Source organism: Lontra canadensis, unplaced genomic scaffold (assembly GCF_010015895.1).
Source record: "Lontra canadensis isolate GAN:19392208 unplaced genomic scaffold, GSC_riverotter_1.0 scaffold81, whole genome shotgun sequence".
In the NCBI taxonomy this organism is placed as follows: domain Eukaryota; kingdom Metazoa; phylum Chordata; class Mammalia; order Carnivora; family Mustelidae; genus Lontra; species Lontra canadensis.
The window spans coordinates 1834008-1841965 of NW_022631075.1; the positions used below are offsets into that span (position 1 = coordinate 1834008).

At 37.1% G+C, this 7958-nt stretch overlaps 1 non-coding gene and 1 pseudogene across 1 annotated transcript; both read right to left on the bottom strand.

Moving 5' to 3' along the window:
* Nucleotides 1–258: 258 nt before the first annotated feature.
* LOC116882109 lies at nt 259–818 on the bottom strand (annotated as a pseudogene).
* LOC116882166 lies at nt 701–834 on the bottom strand. Its single transcript, XR_004385565.1, has one exon. It is a non-coding gene; the product is annotated as a small nucleolar RNA SNORA70 (small nucleolar RNA).
* Nucleotides 835–7958: the final 7124 nt, after the last annotated feature.

Consider the following 7958-nt stretch of genomic DNA (forward strand, 5'->3'; position numbering starts at 1 on the left):
GGATTCCAGGGCCCCGGGATCATGACCTGAGCCAAAGGCAGACGCTTAACTAAGACTGAGACACCCAGATGCCTGACTTCACCCAATTTAAATGTCCTTTCCTTTACGAAGGCTTCTCTACTCCCCAATCCCAGTTTGGGTTAATTGGTCATCTTCGTTGTGTCTGTGAAATCCTATGCTTCTCTTTTTAAGAAATCACTTATCAACCTATAATGAAATGTGTTTGGAAGCATGATTTCCTCAACAGAGTTTAAGTTCTTTTTTTTTTTTTTTTTGACAGGAAGTTGGATTTATTGGTGGGCATGAATATGATGGGAAGGGGTAGTGCCATGGTTCTCATGAGTGCAGAGGCCTCCATTTGTCCAAGGGACCATGGTTTGGGATGTATTTGACCCCACAGCCATCTGAGATAAGCTGCTTTTCAGCCACCATGTCTTCAAATTCATCTGCATCGAACTTAGTAAAGCCCCACTTCTTGGAGATGTGGATCTTCTGGCGGCCAGGGAACTTGAACTTGTCCCTGTGTAGGGCCTCAATCACATGCTCCTTGTTCTACAGCTTGGTACAGATGGACATGATGACTTGGCCAATGTGGACCCTGGCTACTGTGCCCTGGGGCTTTCCAAAGGCACCCCGCATACCTGTCTGCAGGCTGAATTGGAGATAGCCATGAGGTCAGACCCTAGCTTCCACCAAAAAGGGCTGTTTTCAAGGTCCCTTAGGGCAACCCATACAATCAGCAGGCTGCATACACTACGGAGGAGGCTACTGTTTGCAGCCATGGCACACTGGGCCCCCATAGACAAAGAGCACAGTCAGCTTAATTGGCTGCAGAGATTTTAAGTTCTTTAGGGGTAATGTAGCTGCCTCATTAAATTTTGTATGTGTTATAACTATCTGAGTTTCTGGCACAAGGAAAATATTTGGTGATATATAATATTAAGGCAATCATATATATGTAAACCTACTGGGGGCACCTGAGTGGCTCAGTTGGTTATGTATCCCACTCTTGATTTCAGCTCAGGTCATGATCTCAGGGTCATGAGATTAAGCCCCGCATTTTGTTCCATGCTCATGGGGTAGTCTTGTTCTCTTCTCTCCCTCTGCCTGCACATGTACCTTTTTTCCTCTCACTCTCTCTCTCTAAAATAAATAAATAAGTCTTTTTTAAAAAGCAGGGGGAAAAAAAAAAAACTCCTGAAGGATACTGAAGAGTCCTAGAATTTTCTAAATAATAAATAGTAAAATTTATGATCAACTTCTAGGTAATGAGATTGATGTTAGGTGATATTGGAGATACCAAACAATAAAAAACTGAATCCTGCCCTCAAGCAGTATACATTTTTGCTCAGAAGAATGAATTGATATTCATAAAATACTAGAAGTCATTAGTTACTGAACTGTATTGTAAAAAGTCTCTTCGTATAAATAGGTTTCAGAGAAAAGGCAAGACTGCTGAAGTTGAAACATTCTGTGAGATAGCTAGTATGAGCATTGAAGGAGGAGTATCATGTTTTAGGAAGGAATAAAAGAGGGAGACTGGGGAATAATACAATGATCTCAGATCTGGTAAATTTAGCTTTCATTCTTCCCATCACTTCTGTGGAGTAAACATTGTGTTTTGGGACAGATTTGCTTTACTCCTGGAATAAAGTAGATTTCTTATAATCACAGAAACTCCAATGCCTTGTGAAATAAATTGGCTTTCATTCTTATACACAGTGGAATCCAACTGCAATATTTTATGAAAGGAGATGATAAATCTTGTGGAACATGATTAGGGTCAGAATTATGGCAGTGATAGTAAAAGCTTTGGAGAGAGAGAGAGAGAAACGTGTGGAAGGCATTAAAAGCAAGGCTAAATAGACCATGGTGGTTCTGATGAAGTTCTAGAATCTAGGTGAGGTTCGGTGGGGCGAGGTCCAGAGCTGATGGCTAAGAAAGAATTCTTAAGACGTCTCTGGTGCAAAAAGGTGATATATTAAAGCATGGGGTCAGGACCCGTGGGCAGGAAGAGATGCTGCCTCAGGGATGTGAGGAGTGGTCTATTATATACTTGTAAGTTGGGAGGGGGTTAGGGATGGCGAAAATCTCTAAGGAATTTTGGAAGCAAGGTTTCTAGGACCTTGAGGGGCTAGCTATTGTTTGGGAAAAAAGGTTATTTATTACCAGTAATAAAACCTTCTCATTAGACCCTTTAGATGTATTTCAGTGGGCCATATGCTTGGGAATGATTGTGGACACTATCTTGGAGGTTTAGAGATTAAGTTTCCGAAGGAATTGTTAAAGTTGACTTATAGGATCCTGGTTGGGGGTAAGGGTCAGTCAGGCTAGGATTGCCCTTTGCCCTTGTAAAGCCTTAAGGTGGGGGTAGTTGAGTCCCTAGAGGAGAGTCGCTCTGCCTGTTTTAAGGGTTTGTCAGTTGGTAAGGAAATTTAATAATTTTTCTTCTGCCTCTGTTTCCCACATCAGTACCAGGATATGGTCTTGAGAGGTGATTTTTAATGAAAAAATCCTTCTTAAGATATAGAGTCATCTCTTGGATCTAACTAACATTTGACTACAAAATTCTTATATCGAAATGTTGTTATGCTCAATTATAAGAATTAGCTTGCATTCATGTCTCATCAGAGGCTTTATGAGTTATTGGTTTATATATCTCAGACACACATATAGAATGAAGGAGTTACAGGCAGTTTTCATCAACAGATTGAGAAAGGTCTCTATAACCAGAGTTCTTAGGCTTTGAGAAGTGTTTTAACAGAAGGTGACTCCAAAGCTGCTGCCTAAGAGTTTCTCACTGTAGTGGTACATCAGAATCACAGGGTCAGTGATGAGCTGGTTGGGAAGGAAGACCTTCCTCTGCCCTATATGGTTCTTCTAGACAGATTAACAGGAGAAAACCAAATTTAATAGGTATACGAATAGGGAAACACAGACATAAAATTCCAAAGACAGTGAGGTAACCCAACGCTTATGAGCTAAGGAGAAAAGGTAGTGTTGGAGAACAGAAAGGGGAGAAGGCTCATTAACAGAAATGGGAAAGGAAGTGTTTTAAAAAACAAGGATTGCACTATTATGCAGGTAAGTTTCTTGCATAAGGGGGTGTCTTCTTTAATATCTCTCTTCCTGGTATGAGATTTCCTACCCAGTGCAAATTTAGGCAGTGTAGGTGGAAGCATGAAGCTTTTCCTGCATCTGCTGGGTTTTGATTACTTTTAACTTGAAATAATCTTTATACCAAGAGTGACCCATCTCGGGGACACCTGACCTTATCCTCTACAACATTTATAAATATCATTGCCTAGGCACCACCTCTAGTGGTTTTCATGAGTGGCTTGGTAATCACCATTAAAAAGCAGGAATAGACCAAGGACCTTGGGTTTGGATGATCTTTTAAATACAACACCAAATCATGATCCATGAAAGAAAAAATTATAAGTTGGACTTCATTAAAATTAATTACTTATGCCCTGGGAAAGACACTCTTAAAATAATTAAAGACTAATCCATGGTGTAGAAGAAAAATCTTTGCAAATTACATATATGATAAAGTACCAATATCCAAAATATAAAGAACATATATAATTAAAGAATCAGAAAACAAATCAATAAAAATAATGGCCATGCATGTGAAGAAACAAATCATCAAAGTAAATGCAGACGGCAAAGAATCATGCAAAAAATGCCCAACGTCAGGTACCATTAGTTCATTGAAAATTTAAACAATAAGATACCAGTACATGCCTATTTAAAATGGCAAAAATCAAAACACTGAAAACAATGAGTAACATGGGAAGCAACTGAACTCTCATTCATTGCTGATGGTAATGATTAATGATACAGCCCCATTGGAAGATAATCTGGTGGTTTCTTATCAACTGAATATACTCATCATACAATCTAGAAGTTTTGCTCTTTGGTATATACCCCAAAATGCTGAAAACTTATATATATATACAAATTCCTGCATATAAGTGCTTATAGCATCTCTGTTATTATGAAAACACAAAAGCAATCCAGATGTTCTTCAATAGGTGAATGGATAAACAAAGTATAGTACATTCAGGTGATAGAATATTATTCCAAGAGAAAAAGACATTAGCCATCAAGCCATGAAAATACATGGAGAAACATTAAATGCATATTGCTAAATGAAAGAAGCCATCCTGAAAAGGCTATGTATTTTATGATTCCAATTCTATGACATTGTGGAGTAGGCAGTACTTTGAAAACATTGAAAAGATCAGTGTTTAGCATAGGTAGTAGGGAATTGGGGTTGGGATGAAGGGGTGGAGCACAGCTTTGTTTGGGCTGTGAAACTATTCTGTATGATACAGTAATGATGGTCATGTGTCATGATATATCTTTCAAAACCCATAGACTGTACAATACAAAGAGTGAATCCTATTAAAATCTCTAGACTTTAGTTAATATTAATGTGTCAATATTGATTCATCAATTTTTTTAAAGACTTTTTATTTATTTATTTGACAGACAGAGATCACAAGTAGGCAGAGAGGCAGGCAGAGAGAGAGGAGGAAGCAGGCTCCCTGCTGAGCAGAGAGCCCGATGTGGGGCTCCATCCCAGGACCCTGGGATCATGACCTGAGCCTAAGGCAGAGGCTTTAACCCACTGAGCCACTCAGGCGCCCCTGATTCATCAATTTTAACAATCATACCACACTGTGGCAAGATGTAAAAATATATATATATATTGTCAAAGACTTTGCATGGGACTGAAAGTCTGTAGAGCCTCTCTTTACTATCCATTTTTCTATAAACTTAAAAGTACTCTTAAAATAGCCAAAGTCTTTTAATTAAAAACAAACTGTCTAGGTTATTCTAATATGCTGACACGGTAGAGAATTAATGAACTACGATGTCTGATTTGGGATCTGCAAGAAATTTGTGGCAATTTATCCGAATAAGGAAAACAGCAGGACAATTGGTGGTATAAATGATGGAGTTCTGTAGAAGATATTACTGTTTTGAATTGCCTGTTAACAATACAGGTAGAGATGCCCAGAAGACATTTCTTTCTTTCTGTTACTCTGTTTCATATGCTATTTCAGATTCAAAACTTTTTCCCTACTGTCATTATCCAAGCAATATTTGAAAAGCTGATCACAGTTTAACATTTAAAAGCCTAATGGATTTGAAAAGAATGACTCTGAGCAACCTCCTAATTAGAAAATATTGCTGGGCTCAAGTTTCTATCCATAGCAACAATGCTTAAATGTTATCTCCTGCTTTGCCTGTAGGTATGTATTTTGCCACAAAATAATATACTTTTCCTAGATGTGTAATTTTAACTTCAAAAGAGAGAGAGAGGTAAAGAGAAGGAAATAGGCACTAAAAACACCCGATAGTGTTTGGCATAACAAAAGCATACATATGCGTAGTAGAAATTCTCATAACTAAATGGAAAATGAAACGTATTCCTCCAGAGACAGAAGTATTTCCTAGATAACCAAATAAAACTTCGGTTTAAAGGTATTTCTTTTGTTTGTGGCTACTCAAAGAGTGTTCTACAATTCTTTTCAAAGCAATTAAGAACTGCATTTTGAACTCTGATGTTGGTTTCATTTATCCTTTTCCCTTGCTGCAGACACTCTAGTGGTTCATCAAAATGAAGTCTTCTCTCTGGAATTTAGAATATTCCTAACAGTACTAAAAATGAATTGGTTTGGTAAGATAACGCTGAAGTATCATTCTTTTCATTTTTATATAGTTAAAGTTGTCAGTTATTGAAGGTGAGATATTTAAAGTTTTTCTGTATATGCAAAATGAAACAAAGAGAATTGAAGTGATTATTATCCATAAGCATTGAATTGAAATTACATTTACATTTGACAGGAAACAATGTATAATATTAAGATATATAGTGTATTACTTTGGTACATTTATATATGTATGAGGATGACGTATAGATGTATTTATATATGATTTCTTATGTGGTGATATCATATTACATAAATATAGTACAATATATATTGCTTATATTCATTATACTGTGTGTTAGATCTGTATGGCATATTTACTACTTGTTAATAAGTTTGTCTCCTTAAACACTATTAGTCTCCCTACGCCATCCTCTGATAACTGTTATTTTACTATGTTTTGTATTGGTTGAACTTTATTGGTTTCCACAAATAAGTGATATCATACAGTACTTAATTTTCTCTGACTGACACTGTTTAATCTCATGTGCTCAAGTTTTGTCTGTGTTGTGGCAAATGGGAGGATATCTTCCTTTCTTGTAGTTATACACAATATAATAGTATTGGTGTATATGTGGCACATCTGTTTTATCCATCTGTCCATTGATGGCAATTTTGTTTTTTTCCATATCTTGACTACTGTAAATAATGTTGCATTAAACATGGAATGCAGATGGGTTGTTGAAATCCTGTTTTCATTTTCTTTGGGTATATATATTTAGAAGTGCAATCGATGGATCTTATGTGAGATTTATTAAGTTCTTTGAGGAACCTCCACATTGTTTTTGATAGTGGTTGGATCAATTTACATTCCCACAGCAATATATAAGGTGTTTTTTTTTTTTTAACCACATCCTCACCAGCATCTGTTTTCTCTTGTCTTTTTTTGCCATTCTAACAGGTGTGAAGTGATACTTCATTGTGGTTTTGATTTGCATTTCCCTGATGACTAGTGATTTTGAGTATATTTTTTTTCTGTTGTCCATTTTGATGTCCTTTTTGGAGGAATATCTCTTTAGTTCTTCTGTCCATTTTTAATTTGCCACTTTGGGGTTTTGTTATTGAATTGCCTGAGTTCTTTGTATATTTGGAGATATTATATTAACCCCTTATCTAATATATGGTTTGCTAATATTCTCTCCAGTTCCATAAGTTGTCTCTTCTTCTTTTTTTTTTTTCCTCCTCTTATGCAGAAATTTTTGATTTTGATATAGTATCTGTTGATTTTTGCTTTTGGTACTGGTGCTTTTGGCATTATGAACAAGAAATTATTGCCAAAAACAGTATCGATGAGCTTTTTCCCAGGAATTTTATGAGTTCAGGTGTTCTGTTTAAGTCTTTTCCATTTTGAAGTTAATTCTTTTGAGTAGTTTTGAGATAGGGGTCAATTTCATTGTTTTGCATGGGTTTCTCCAGTTTTCCTATTACTGTTGGTTGTAGTGAGTATTCGTTCCCCATTGGGTATTCTTGGCTCCCTTGTCTTGTATTAGTTGAGCATATAGCTGGAGTTCAACTGTTTCATTTTGAATTTATTTCTGTAAGTTGTGAGGTTTTAGGTAAAAGTTGATTTCCTTGGGCTATAGATGTCCAATTGCTCTGTCACCATCTGTTTAAAAATCTCCCAGGGCACCTGGGTGGCTGTCATTAGGCATCTGACTTTGGTTCAGATCATGATCCCAGGGTCTTGGGATCTAGCCCCACATTGGGCTCCCTGCTCTGTGGGAGGCCTGCTTCTACCTCTCCCACTCCCCCTGCTTATGTTCTCTCTCTCTCACTGTTTCTCTGTCTCTCTCTGTGTCTAAAAAATAAATAAATAATCTTTAAAAATATATTAAAAAAAATCTTTCCCTCCTCAATCAAATTGCATTTATTTATTTATTTATTTATTTATTTATTTATTTAAAGAGACAGAGGGAGGGAGGGAGAAAGAAAAGAGCAGACAAGTGGAGGAAAGGGCAGAGGGAGAAGCAGACTGCTTGCCCAGCAGGGAGCCTGACATGGGGCTGGATCCCAGGACTCTGGGACCAATATCTGAGCTGAAGGCAGCTGCTTAACCAACTGAGCCGTGCAGACCCCCCTATTGAATTGCTTTTAGATCTTTGTTATAAGTTGAAGATATTTGTGTAGATCTACTTCTGGGATCTCTATTTTGTTACATTTTTCTGTATATCCATCCTTTCACCAATGTCACACTCTTTCATTACTGTTGCTGTATAAGCCTTTTTGTTGGGAAGA